Source organism: Scyliorhinus torazame, chromosome 13 (genome assembly GCF_047496885.1).
Source record: "Scyliorhinus torazame isolate Kashiwa2021f chromosome 13, sScyTor2.1, whole genome shotgun sequence".
NCBI lineage: Eukaryota > Metazoa > Chordata > Chondrichthyes > Carcharhiniformes > Scyliorhinidae > Scyliorhinus > Scyliorhinus torazame.
Window position 1 is genome coordinate 206,564,790 of NC_092719.1, and position 15,372 is coordinate 206,580,161.

Below are 15,372 nucleotides of genomic sequence, written 5' to 3' on the forward strand. Positions count from 1 at the left end.
GCATTTTGTCTTTCCTTTCCTCATAAGACCTATCCTCCAATCCAGGCAGCATCCTGGTAAATCTCCTTTGCACCCTTTCCAATGCTTCCACATCCTTCCTATAATGAGGTGACCAAAACTGCACACAATACTCCAAATGTGGTTTAACCAAGGTCTTGTACAGTTGCAGCATAACCTCACGGCTCCTGAACTCAATCCCCCTGTCAATAAATGCTAACACACTATAGGCTTTCTTCACGGCTCTATCCACTTGGGTGGCAACTTTCAGAGATCTATGGACATGAACTCCGAGATCTCTCTGCTCCTCCACATTGTTCAGAACCCTGCCGTTAACCCTGTAATCCGCATTCAAATTTGTCCTACCAAAATGAATCACCTCACACTTATCAGGGTTAAACTCCATCTGCCAATTTTCAGCTCTGCATCCTATCAATGTCTCTTTGCAGCCTACAACAGCCCTCCACATTATCCACTACTCCACCAATCTTGGTGACATCAGCAAATTTATTAACCCAACCTTCAACTCCATCATCCAAGTCATTGATAAAAATCACAAATAGCAGAGGACCCAGCACTGATCCCTGTGGTACACCGCTGGTGACTGGACTCCAGGATGAAAATTTACCATCTTCCACCACCCTCTGTCTTCTATGTGATAGCCAGTTACTGATCCAATCGGCCAAATTTCCCGCTATGCCATGCCTCCTTACTTTCTGCATGAGCCGACCATGGGGCACCTTATCAAACGCCTTTCTAAAATCCATGTATACAACATCAACTGCTCTACCTTCATCTATGTACTTAGTTGCCTCCTCAAAGAATACAATCAAACTTGTGAGGCAAGACTTACCCCTCACAAATCCGTGCTGACTATTCTGGATTAAGCTGTATCTTTCCAAATGATCATAAATCCTATCCGTCAGGACCCTTTCCAATAATTTACCTATGACCGAAGTGAGACTAACCGGCCTATAATTCCCAGGGTTATACCTATTCCCTTTCATGAACAAACGGACAACATTCACCTCTCTCCAGTCTTCTGGCACTATTCCTGTAGACAGTGAGGACATAAAGATCAAAGCCAAAGGCTCTGCAATCTCATCCCTTGCCTCCCAAAGAATCCTAGGATATATCCCATCAGGCCCAGGGGACTTATCTATCCTCAGGCTTCTCAAAATTTCTAACACATCTTCCTCCCGAATATCTATCTCCTCCAGCCTACCAGCCTACCAGCCTGTATCACACTATCCTCCTTAACAACATGGCCCCTCTCCTTTGTGAACACTGAAGAAAAGTATTCATTTAGGGCCTCTCCTATATCTTCAGACTCCATGCACACTTTCCCACTACTGTCCTTGACCGGCCCTAACTTCACCTTGGTCATTCTTTTATTCCTCACATCCTTGATCCTACCCGCCAAGGACTTCCCATGCCCCCTCCTAGCTCTCGTAAGCCCTTCCTTGAGCTCCTTCCTAGCTATCTTGTATCCCTCAAGTACCCTAACTGAACCTTGTTTTCTCATCCTTACATAAGCCCCCTTCTTCCTCTTAACAAGACATTCAACCTCTTTTGTAAACCATGGTTCCCTCGCTCGACCATTTCCTCCCTGCCTGACAGGGACATACATACCAAGGACACGCAGTATTTGCTCCTTGAACAAGCTCCACATCTCAATTGTGCCTATCTCTGACAGTTTCTGTTTCTATCTTATGCTCCCCAATTCTTGCCTAATCGCATCGTAATTACCCTTCCCCCAGTTATAAACCTTGCCCTGCCGCCTGTTCCTATCCCTCTCCATTGCTATAGTGAAAGTCACCGAATTGTGGCCACTATCTCCAAAGTGCTCTCCCACAACCAAATCTAACACTTGGCCCGGTTCATTACCCAGTACCAAATCCAATGTGGCCCCGCCTCTTGTCGGTCTATCCACATATTGTGTGAGGAACCCCTCCTGCATACACTGGATAAAAACAACCCCATCCAAACTATTCGAATTATAGTGGTTCCAATCAATATTTGGAAAGTTAAAGTCACCGATGACAACTACCCTGTGACTACCGCACCTATCCAAAATCTGCATTGCAATCTTTTCTTCCACATCTCTGTTACTGTTTGGGGGCCTATAGAAAACTCCTAACAAAGTGACCGCTCCTTTCCTATTTCTAACTTCAGTAGACAAATCCTCCACAAACTGCCTTTCTGCAGCCATTATATTATTCTTGATTAACAATTCTACTCCTCCACCTCTTTTACCACCTTCCCTAATCTTACTGAAACATCTAAACCCCGGAACCTCCAACAACCATTCCTGCCCCTGCTCTATCCACGTCTCTGTAATGGCCACAACATCGTAGTCCCAGGTACCAATCCATGCCTCAAGCTCACCAACCTTATTCCTGATGCTCCTCGCATTGAGGTAGACACACTTCAAACCACCTTCATGCCTGCAGGTCCACTCTTGTGGCCGTGGTACCTTCCTCAGTACTGCACTACCCTCAACATCCTGAACTCCAGCAGTGCTATCACCTGGACTACAAATCAGTTTCCCATCCCCCTGCCAAATTAGTTTAAACCCCCCCGGAAGAGCTGTAGCAAATTTCCCTCCCAGGATATTGCTGCCCCTCTGGTTCAAGTGTAACCCGTCCTGTTTGTACAGGTCGCACCTCCCCCAGAATGTGCTCCAATTATCCAAGTAACTGAAACCCTCCCTCCTACACCATCCCTGTAGCCACGTGTTTAACTGCACTCTGTCCCTGTTCCTCACCTCGCTAGCACGTGGCACTGGCAGCAAACCAGAGATGACAACACGGTCTGTCCTGGCTCTCAGCTTCCACCCTAGCTCCCTGAATTCCTGTTTTAAATCCCCGTCCCTTTTCCTACCTATGTCGTTGGTACCGATGTGTACCATGACTTGTGGCTGCTTCCCCTTAAGGATCCTGAAAACACAATCAGAGACGTCACGTGCCTTGGCACGCGGGAGGCAACACACCAACCGTGAGCCTCTATCGTTGCCACAGAACCGCCTATCTGTACCTCCAACTATAGAGTCTCCAATAACTAATGCTCCCCCGCTCTCCACCCTTCCCTTCTGGGCCACAGGGACAGACTCAGTGCCAGAGACCTGGTCACCGTGGCTTACCTCTGGTAGGTCCCCCGTTCCCCCCCCAACAGTATCCAAAAAACTGTTAAAATGTGTGCCAGTGTCTGAAAACGCAACAGCATTAATGAATAAAAAGCAGTGGACTTGCCTGCCAGGCTTGCATTTATGATGCAAAATGGAGTCTATGCTGCCAGAATATTCTTCTTCTTTGAACGTACAAATTAGGAGCAGTAGGCCACTCGGCCCTTTCAACCTGCTCCGCCATTGAATAAGATCGGGGCTGGCCTGATTTTAGCCTCAGCTACACATTTCCGCCTACCCCCTCATCACCTTAAACCCCTTTCCTTGTCAAGAATCTATCCCCCTCCGCCTTAAAAATATTCAAAGAACCTAGGCGGGATTTACCGGTGGGAAATTCCGGTCCCACTCTGGCGCACGGGTTTCCCAGCTACGAGGGGTGCTGGCAACGAGAAATCCCCCGCCGATAAACACACGGCGGGGTGGCCGCTAAATCCCACCCTCTGCTCCCACTGCCTTCTGCGGGGAGAGAGATCCAAAGACCCTCGACTCTCTGCGAGAGATATTCCTCCTCATCTCTGCCTTAAATTTTTAAACAGTGACCCCTTGTTCTGGATACTCCCCCAAAAGGGATTTGGCTAGGTTAAGTGAATGGGCTAGGGTCTGGCAGATGGAATACAATGTTGACAAATGTGAGGTCATCCATTTTGGTAGGAATAACAGCAAAAGGGATTATTATTTAAATGATAAAATATTAAAACATGCTGCTGTGCAGAGAGACCTGGGAGTGCTAGTGCATGAGTCGCAAAAAGTTGGTTTACAGGTGCAACAGGTGATTAAGAAGGCAAATGGAGTTATGTCCTTCATTGCTGGAGGTGTGGAGTTTAAGACTAGGGAGGTTATGTTGCAATTGTATAAGGTGTTAGTGAGGCCGCACCTGGAGTATTGTGTTCAGCTTTGGTCTACTTACCTGAGAAAGGACGTACTGGTGCTGGAGGGTGTGCAGAGGAGATTCACTAGGTTAATCGTAGAGTTGAGGTGGTTGGATTACGAGGAGAAGTTGAGTAGACTGGGACTGTACTCGTTGGAATTTAGAAGGATGTGGGGGGATATTATAGAAACATATAAAATTATGAAGGGACTAGATAGGATAGATGCGGGCAGGTTGTTTCCACTGGCGGGTGAAAGCAGAACTAGGGGGCATAGCCTCAAAATTAGGGGAAGTAGATTTAGGACTGAGCTTAGGAGGAACTTCTTCACCCAAAGGGTTGTGAATCTAAGGAATTCCCTGCCCAGTGAAGCAGTTGAGGCTCCTTCATTAAATATTTTCAAGATAAAGATAGATATTTTTTAAAGGATAAAGGGATTAAGGGTTATGGTGTTCGGGCCAGAAAGTGGAGCTGAGTCCACAAAAGATCAGCCATGATCTCATTGAATGGCGGACCAGGCTCGAAGGGCCAGATGGCCTACTCCTGCTCCTCGTTCTTATGTTGTTATTATATTTTTATGAAACATCCTCTCCACGTTCACCCTAGTCGAGACCCCTCAGGATCTTATACGTTTCAAACAAAACACCGCTTATTCTTTCTAAACTCCAGTGGTAACCGGCCTGACCTGTCCAACCTTTCCTCATAAGACAACCCTCCCATTCCTGGTATTAGTCTAGTAAACCTTCTCTGAACTGCTGCCAATGCATCAACATCTTTCCTGAAGTAAGGAAACCAATCCTGTACACAATACTCCAGATGTGGTCTAACTAATGCCCTGTACAAATGAAGCACAACCTTCCTACTTCTGTAATCAATCCCCCTCATAATAAATGATAACATACTACTATCTTTCCTAATTACTTGCTGTGCCTGCCTTTTGTGGCACCTGGACTAGGCCACCCAGATCCCTCTGCATCTCTGGACTCTACAATCTCTTTGTTAATCTTCCACATTTTCCCACATTATACTCCATTTGCCAGATCTTTGCCCACTCACTTAACCTATCTATAGATTCTTGTAGCCTCCTTATAGCCTCTTCACAATTTACTTTTCACTTTGTGTCATCAGCAATCATACCTCCAGTCCCTTCATTGCCGCCATTTATATAAATTGTAAAAGGTTGAGGCCCCAGCACTTCTTTCCCTAAAGCTGAAAATCAGGGCCCTTTTTAAATTGGTTGCAACAGGATTTACTTTCAAAGGGTGGGTCTTGACTAGGAGTCTTTTTCGGATGACCAAGGAAAATACTTTAGTAGCGAACAGGCAGATGGAGTATTGACCAATGGCAAGTGGTAAGAGCGGGAGAGATTCCTGATCGACTACGTGATGGAAAGAAAGTTAGATATCCACCATATTTGCCAGAGCTCCAGACTATAACATGCATGAAACAAGTGCATGTCGCCACAGCAACGTGGACCCCTTGAGTGAGCTGTAACACCACCACCATTTTGTTGGTAGTGCTCCTGGCTCTTATCTAAATCCGCGCAGTATACGGAACAAGGTAAATGAGCTTGGTGCTCACGTTGAAATTGGCCGGTGCGATGTTGTGGGCATCACAAAGACGTGGCTGCAAGGGGATCAGGGCTGGGATCTAAATATACAAGGATATGTGTCCTATCGAAATGACAGGCAGATGGACAAAGAGGGCAGGGTTGCATTGTGAGTAAGGAATGCAGTTAAATCGATAGTAAGGAGCGATATAGGATCAGAAGGCATAGAGGCCGGGATTCTCTGAGCCCGTGCCGGGTCGGAGAATCACAGGTAACGCTGGAAATTCCCGCCGCGCCGCTCCGACGCCGGGACGCGATTCTCCGGCGACTGGAGAATCGGCGGCAGTTGCGTGTGCACGGTCGACGTGGCGCCGGTCGGGAGCCGATTCCCGCGGTCGACCGGCCGAGTTCCCGCCGCCGTGGTTCCAATCTGGTACCACCCGGTGGGAGCTCGGACCCGCGGCCGCGGTGGCCGTCCTGGTGGGGAGGCGGGGGGGTGGGAAATCAGACTCCGGGGGGGGGCCTGCACGACAACCCGGCCTGCGATCGGGGGCTAGCGATTGGTGGGAACGGCGATCTGGAGGGGGCCTACCTCCTTCCGCGCGGGCCCGCTGTGTGCCAAGAGGCCCGTTGACGCCGGCGTGAATCACTCCTGTTTATTTAGCCAGGATTTTGGAGAATCCGACCCGAATGTCTGTGGGTAGAGTTGAGGAATTGCAAAGGTAAAAAGATCCTGATGGGAGTTATGTACAGGCTTCCGAGCAGTCGTCAGGATATGGAGCAGAAAATAAATCAGGAGATAGAAAAGGAAGAGAAAAAAGGCAATATTACAATAATCATGGGGTACTTCAATCTGGCCTAACCAAAATATCCACCATGGCCCCATCTGTAAGAACCACAGAGAAGAAGGGGGAGGGGGTCTCTGGTGCTACATAGGGCGAACTCCATCTCCACGTGCTCAGGGCTGAGCCTAACGCAGCTAAACGTGGTGCACAGAGCGCGCCTAACCAGAACCCGAATGAACAGGTTCATCTCGGAGGTGGAGGACAAGTGAAAATGGTGCCAGGGAGGCCCGGCCAACCACACCCAGATGTTCTGGACCTGCCCCAGACTTGTCGGGTTCTGGACAATGTTTCAGGCAATGTCTAAGGTTGTGGGAGTGAGCTTGGAGCCAAGCCCAAAAGTGGCAGTCTTTGGGGTATCAGATCAGCATGGGGTGGGGGGCCGACGCCCTGGCCTTTACCTCCCTAATCACCCCCCCCCCCCCGAGAACCCTGCTTGGCTGGCGATCGGCAGCACCACCCACAGCTGCAGACTGGCTGCCCGACCTGTCGGAAATCCTCCAACTGGAGAAGATAAAATTTGCCGTCTTTGGGTCGGAATAGGCCTTCCCCGGGACGTGAAAGCCGTTCACCAACTTGCTCTATGACCTGTTCGCAGCCAACAACCAATAGAAGGGAGGGGGAGGGGAAAAGAAGGGCACAGACGAGCCACAGATCGTAAAGGAAAGGGGAGGGGGGAGGAGGGGGGAAGGGAAGAGGGCCGGGGGCAAAAGGCTATAAAAAAGGCCGCAGGACACAAGGGGCAAACCCACAGGATTTGGGCCCGAGGGCAAGCAGAGAAACAGAGGGAGCAGCAATACGCGGGTAATACACACTAGGCAGGGCAACTGAGGGGGCAGAACATGAAGATGTAAATATGTACAGTGATCATCGTTTGTTTGTGTTTTGTTATTCTTGTTCCTAGGTCTATCTCTCTTCTGTAATTTTAATTTTGCCTTGGTTGCTTTTGTTTGATATTATGCATGATTAGGGCAGTTATAATTTAATGTGCGAACTGAAATGTGAAAACCAATAAAAACTTTTCTAAAAGAAAAATCACAAAATCAGATAATCTGGTCATGAGCATATTGCTAATGTGGGATCTTGCTGTGCGAACATTGGCTGCTGTGTTTCTGATGTAACAATGCTTCAAAAGTAGCTGATTGGCCAGAGAGGGCTTTGGAAGGGGTGTCTGATGGCCGTGAGAGGTGCTCTATAAATGCAAGTCTTTCCTTCCTTCCTGTAAAAAGATTAATGAGAATGTTCCGGACTTGCAATGACCCGAAAGCACCGGCTGTCAAAAAGACTGGGTTAAGGCAGCCTCCGAAAAGGAGCATTCCAAAAATGAGAAAAGATGGTGTGTAACTCGGAAAACATCTTGGCAAGCTCACAGAATTCCGCAAGGGTGGGGGGAGGGGGCTCACAGAACTCCGCAAGGGGGGGTCTCACAACAAAAGTCTCGGAAGAATGGGAAAAGCTGAACAGTTGTCAATGCCAAACATACTGACTCTAAGTTTTAGTCTAATTGGACGCAGGTCCCCTTGTGGCAAATTGTGCTTTTATCTAAATGAATGATATGTCACATTCTCCTGAGTCCAACCACATGTCGTGCTTAGGATGACACAGATGTTTCAGTTTTACATAGAACTTACAGTGCAGAAGGAGGCCATTCGGCCCATCGAGTCTGCACCGGCCCTTGGCAAGAGCACCCCATTTAAGCCCACACCCCCACCCTATCCCTGTAGCCCCATAACCCAGTAACCCTACCCAACCTTTTTCGACACTGAGGGCAATTTATCATGGCCAATCCACCTAACCTGCATATCATTGGACTGTGGGAGGAAACCGGAGCACCCGGAGGGAAACCCACGCAGACACGGGGAGAACGTGCAGACTCTGCACAGACAGTGGCCCAAGCCGGGAATCGAACCTGGGACCCTGGAGCTGTGAAGCAACTGTGCTAACCACTGTGCTACTGTACAGTTGTTGGTATGACTCAACACATGTACTGAGACTTCAGTTCCTGGAGCAGGCCACAGGCTGCAGGGTTGCTGGGAGAGGTGAGTGCATATTTAAAAGAGACTTCAGTTCCTGGAGCAGGCCACAGGCTACAGGGTTGCTGGGAGAGGTGAGTGCATATTTAAAAGAGACTTCAGTTCCTGGAGCAGCCCACAGGCTGCAGGGTTGCTGGGAGAGGTGAGTGCATATTTAAAAGAGACTTCAGTTCCTGGAGCAGGCCACAGGCTACAGGGTTGCTGGGAGAGGTGAGTGCATATTTAAAAGAGACTTCAGTTCCTGGAGCAGACCACAGGCTGCTGGGTTGCTGGGAGAGGTGAGTGCATATTTAAAAGTGCTTAGTTTACAGGTCGAGTGGCAGTTGGAGACTTCAGTTCCTGGAGCGGGCCTATTGGCTCATTGGAAATCAGGCAGGGTACAAAAGGTGTGGCAGGAGTGCCTTTAGACACGGAGTGCTGATTGGAACAGTGCATCTGAGTTTAGGTGAGTGACTGAGTGCTGATTGGAACAGAGTGCATCTGAGTTTAGGTGAGTGACTGAGTGCTGATTGGAACAGAGTGCATCTGAGTTTAGGTGAGTGACTGAGTGCTGATTGGAACAGAGTGCATCTGAGTTTAGGTGAGTGACTGAGTGCTGATTGGAACAGAGTGCATCTGAGTTTAGGTGAGTGACTGAGTTCGGGTGAGTGGAGAGACAGTGCTGTGTTTTTGTTGGTGTTCGGGTTTATCCTTGAGGGTCTATAAAAAAATTTTTAAAAAATTATTTAAATTAATTAACTAGTTGAATATGGCTGGACAGGTGATGTGCTGTTGCTGTATGATGATGGAATTGGTGGATCCCATTGGGACCGTCAGTGACCACATCTGCAGCAAGTGTTGGCTGCTTGAGGAACTTCGGCTCAGAATTGATGAGCTGGAGACCGAGCTGCACACACTGCGGCACATCAGGGAGGGGGAAAATTACCTGGTCGCTTTGTTTCAGGAGGCAGTCACACCTGGTAGAATAAGTACTGTTAATTCGGTCAGTGGTCAGGGACAGAGTGGTGTGACTGCAAGGGAGGCAGGTAGGGGGATCCTGAGTTTAGGAGTTGAGGAGCCTCAGCCCTTGACCTTGTCCAACAGGTATGAGGTACTTGCCCCCTGTGTGGATGAGGAAGAGGGCTGTAGGGAAGATACGTTGACTGACCACTGCACCGTGGTACAGGAAGCCATTCAAGAGGGGGGAGCAAAAAGACAAGTGGTAATTGTAGGGGATTCTATAATTAGGGGGATTGATGGCATCCTTTGTAAGCCAGATCGTGAGTCCCGCATGGTATGTTGCCTGCCCGGTGCCAGGGTGAGGGACATCTCTGATCGGCTTGAAAGGATTTTGGAGAGGGACGGGGAGGATTCAGTTGTTGTGGTCCACGTTGGGACTAACAACATAGGTAAGACTAGGAAAGAGGACCTGTTTGGGGATTATCAAACACTAGGGACTAAATTAAAGAACAGGTCCTCCAGGGTTATAATCTCTGGATTACTACCCGGGCCACGTGCCAATTGGCATAGGGTTGAAAAAATTAGGGAAGTTAGCACGTGGCTAAAGGAGTGGTGCGGGAAAGAGGGATTCCATTTCATGGGGCATTGGCATCAGTACTGGGGCAGGAGGGACCTGTACCGTTGGGACGGTCTTCACCTGAACCATTCTGGGACCAGTGTTCTAGCGAATAGGATAAATAGGTTGGTCGCAAGGACTTTAAACTAGCAGGTTGGGGGGAAGGGAAGGGTAAAGCTATGGACAGTATAATGGTTAATGGAGAGCAAGGCAGCAGGTTACGTGACAGGTTATTATGTAGAGATATGGGCTCAAAGACAAGGAAAATTAGGAGAAAGGGTAAGAGGAAAAATAATTTGTGAAATCAAGGTGTTAGGATTCATAACAAAGACATAAAAAACAGCATAAGTGTACTTTACCTGAATGCTCGTATACGGAATAAGGTGAATGAGTTGATGGCGCAAATCATCGTGAATGACTATGATTTAGTGGCCATTACTGAAACATGGTTAAAAGATGGTCACGACTGGAAGTTAAATATCCAAGGGTATCAGACTATACGAAAGGATAGAATGGACGGTAAGGGCGGTGGTGTAGCTTTGTTGTTTAAAGATGGCATCCGGGCAATAGTAAGGGATGATATTGGTGCTATGGAGGACATGGTTGAATCAATTTGGGTGGAAATCAGGAATAGTAAGGCGAAAAGGTCACTGATAGGAGTAGTCTATAGGCCACCAAAGAGTAACAGGATGGTAGGGCAGGCAATAAGCAAAGAAATAACGGATGCATGTAGAAATGGTACAGCGGTTATCATGGGAGATTTTAATCTGCATGTCGATTGGTTTAACCAGGTTGGTAAAGGCAGCCTTGAGGAGGAGTTTATTGAATGTGTCCGGGATAATTTCCTGGAACAATATGTAATGGAACCTACAAGGGAACAAGCGGTCCTAGATCTGGTCCGGTGTAATGAGGCAGGATTGATTAATGATCTCATAGTTTGGGATCCTCTTGGAAGGAGCGACCACAATATGGTGGAATTTAAAATACAGTTGGAGGATGACAAGGTAAAATCAAACACTAGTGTTTTGTGCTTAAACAAAGGCGATTACAATGGGATGAGAGAAGAACTAGCTAAGGTAGATTGGGAGCAAAGACATCAGGGTGAAGCAGTTGAGGAACAGTGGAGAACTTTCCGAGCGATCTTTCACAGTGTTCAGGAAAGGTTCATACCGACAAAAAAGAAAGACGGTAGAAAGGGGAAAAATCGACTGTGGATATCTAAGGAGGCGAGGGAGAGTATCAAATTGAAGGAAAAAACAGACAAAGTGGCAAAAATTAGTGGGAGACTGGGAAGTCTTTAGGGGACAACAAAAAGCTACTAAAAAAGCTATAAAGAAGAGTAAGGTAGACTATGAAAGCAAACTTGCTCAGAACATAAAAGCAGATAGTAAAAGCTTCTACAAATATATAAGACAAAAAAGAGTGGCTAAGGTAAATATTGGTCCTTTGGAAGATGAGAAGGGAGATTTAATAATAGGAGACGGGGAAATGGCTGAGGAGCTGAACAGGTTTTTTGGGTCAGTCTTCACAGTGGAAGACACAAATAACATGCCAGTGACTGATGGAAATAAAGATATGATAGGTGAGGACCTTGAGATGATTGTAATCACTAAGGAGGCAGTATTGGGCAAGCTAATGGGGCTAAAGGTAGACAAGTCTCCTGGCCCTGATGGGATGCATCCCAGAGTGTTAAAAGAGATGGCTAGGGAAATTGTAAACGCACTAGTGATAATTTATCAAAATTCACTAGACTCTGGGGTGGTCCCAGAGGATTGGAAAGTAGCAAACGTGACACCACTGTTTAAAAAAGGAGGTCGGCAGAAAGCGGGTAATTATAGGCCGGTAAGCTTAACTTCGGTTGTAGGGAAAATGCTGGAATCTATCATTAAGGAGGAAATAGCGGGGCACCTGGAGGGAAATTGTACCATTGGGCAGACGCAGCATGGGTTCATGAAGGGTAGATCGTGTCTGACTAATTTGGTAGAATTTTTTGAGGACGTTACCAGTGCAGTAGATCATGGGGAGCCAATGGATGTGGTATATCTGGATTTCCAGAAAGCTTTTGACAAGGTGTCACACAAAAGGTTGCTGCATAAACTAAAGATGCATGGCATTGAGCGTAAAGTGGTAGCATGGGTAGAGGATTGGTTAACTAACAGAAAGCAGAGAGTGGGGATAAATGGGTGTTTCTCTGGTTGGCAACCTGTAACTAGTGGGGTCCCTCAAGGATCAGTGTTGGGCCCACAGTTGTTCACAATTTACATAGATGATTTGGAGTTGGGGACCCAAGTGCAATGTGGCAAAGTTTGCAGACGACACTAAGATGAGTGGTAAAGCAAAAAGTGCAGAGGATACCGGAAGTCTGCAGAATGATTTGGATAGGTTAGGTGAATGGGCTAGGGTCTGGCAGATGGAATTCAATGTTGCCAAGTGTGAGGCTATCCATTTTGGGAGGAATAACAGCAGAATGGATTATTATTTAAACGGTAAGATGTTAAAACATGCTGCTGTGCAGAGGGACCTGGGTGTGCTGGTGCACGAGTCGCAAAAAGTTAGTGTGCAGGTGCAACAGGTGATTAAGAAAGCTAATCGAGTTTTGTCTTTCATTGCTAGAGGGTTGGAGTTCAAGACTAGGGAGGTTATGCTGCAATTGTATAGGGTGTTGGTGAGGCCGCATCTGGAGTATTGTGTTCAGTTTTGGTCTTCTTACCTGAGAAAGGACATATTGGCACTGGAGGGAGTGCAGAGGAGATTCACTAGGTTGATCCCAGAGTTGAGGGGATTAGATTATGACGAGAGGTTGAGTAGACTGGTACTGTACTCATTGGAGTTTAGAAGGATGCGGGGGGATCATCTCAAAACATATAAAATTATGAAGGGAATAGATAGGATAGATGCGGGCAGGTTGTTTCCACTGGTCGGGGAAAGCAGAACTAGGGGGCATAGCCTCAAAATAAGGGGAAGTAGATTTAGGACCGAGTTTCGGAGGAACTTCTTCACCCAAAGGGTTGTGAATCTCTGGAATTCCTTGCCCAGTGAAGCAGTTGAGGCTCCTTCTTTAAATGTTTTTAAGAAAAAGATAGATACCTTTCTAAAGAATAAAGGGATTCGGGGATATGGTGTACGGGCCGGAGAATGGAGCTGAGTCCACAAAGATCAGCCATGATCTCATTGAATGGCGGAGCAGGATCGAGGGGCCAGATGGCCTACTCCTGCTCCTAGTTCTTATGTTCTTATGTACTGAACGCAAAGAGCTAAAGCTCAGCTTGTAGATTATATTTATTCCAGTGAATGCAATTTTATTCATCATAATTATAATGATTCTTCAAATGAATTGAATATAATTTAAAGAGATCATTATCTGCTCATAAAATCCTTCTGTCATTGCATTATACTGAAAGTTACAAGCAGCAGTCTAAATTATACTGAAACGGGATGTGTGGTGGATGTTATGACCAGGCAGCGAATCATGTCGGAAGTGTCAAAGATTGCTTCATGTCTGTTCAAACATATTGCACAGTGAAAGTGAAGACAAAATGTTTCTGTATTTCCGCTCGCAGCTGGATCAACTTGCTAACTGTTTTATTTTGGAATTTTAATCTGGATTCAATAGAAGGTGGAAAGTCCGAACCTGTGCACCAAGTTCCACCACACCCAATTAAATGTTATGACTATTAAGCAACATTATTCCGAACAGAGAGATGGAAAGTCTGCAACTGCACAATACCACAGATGCCGGAAATGTGAATTAAAAGCAAGAACGCTGTCCTTTATTATGAGAGGAATTAAACATCAAAGTAAGGAGGTTCTGCTTCATGGGGGGCATTATCATGGAATCATAGAATCCCTATGGTGAAGAAGGAGGCCATTCGGCCCATTGAGTTTGTCCCAACCCTTCGAACGAGCACTCTACCCACATTCACTCACCCAATCACCCTTCTCTACCCCATGTAACCCCATACCCTAACCTGCACATCCTTGGACAGTAAGGGGCAATTTAGCATGGCCAATCCGCCTAACCTGTACATCTTTGGACTGTGGGAGGAAACCCATGTAAACACGGGGAGAACGTGCAACCTCCACACAGACAGTGACCCGAGGCCAGGATTGAACCCATGTCCCTGGCGTTGTGAGGCATCAGTGCTAGCCACTGTGCCACCATGCCACCCACATCTTGTGGAAGCATTAGTGAGGCCACATTGCGAATACCGCGCGCAGTTTTGGTCTCCTTGTTTAAATCAGGATGTGAACGGGTTGGAGGTGGCTCAGAGGATGTTTGCCAGATTGATACCCATGAGCGAGTTGTCTTATGGGGATAGGCTGGACATGCTGGGCCTGTTTCCACTTGAGGTTGGGGGAGTGAGGGGTACTCGACTGAGGATCCTGGGGGGAGTTTCTCTCGCCTCCCCGTGGCGTCTTTCTCGGCGGCCGGAGGCGGCCTGATGTTGGCCGATGGTGGGATCTTCTGCCCCGCGCCTGTCAATGTAATTTCCCATGGAATCCACCCCTTGCCACCAGGGAGCTTGTGGCAGGGGGCGCAGCGTCGGTGGGACCAGAAGATCCCATCGCCGTTAACAGCCGGACGATCTCGCCCCCTGACTGGTTTTGACAAGGTGGATGTTGAAATGATGTGGGTGTGAACTGAACGAGGAGGCACCGTTTTAAAATTAGGGGTCGCCATTTTAGGACAGCGATGAGGAGGAATATTTTCTCTCAGGAGGTTGGGAGACTTTGGAATTCATCTCAGAAGCTGGTGGAAGCAGGGTCATTGAATATTTCTAAGACAGAAGCATATAGGTGCTTGTTAGTCATGGGTTAGTGGGGGTGGATGGGAATGTAGAATTCAAAACACAACAAAATCAGCCATAATTTTATTGAATAGCTCGAGGGGCTCAATGGTCTACCTCTGCTCTATTCCGGATGTTCTTAAATGCCGGATATAGCCAGTGGGCCCGCAGGAACTGTGTTGAAAAAAAATGCTGGAATGTTGTCAAGCTGACGGGGTCCTGTCAATAGTTGGAGAACTAGACTTCCGGTTGCGGCGATGCGGAGCTAAGCCGCACGATTCGGCAGCTCCCGCTATTGCGGACTTTCGGGCTCTTTAGAGGAGCCCCAACGGGAATTTTTTGAAGACGTTCCGTGTGGGAAGGGAAGAGTGAGGTCCCCCTTCACCTTTTATGGACCGGACCAGAAGCGAAACGGCCAAAAAAAGCAGCATTAGAGCAGCGGGAGAAGCGGGGGAAGAAAAACAAAATGGCGGCGGCCGGGGATAAAGTGGAATGCGGGCCGGAGCTGCAAGAGTTCACCAAGCGCTGCTTCGAGGAGCTGCGGAAGGAGATGCTGGCG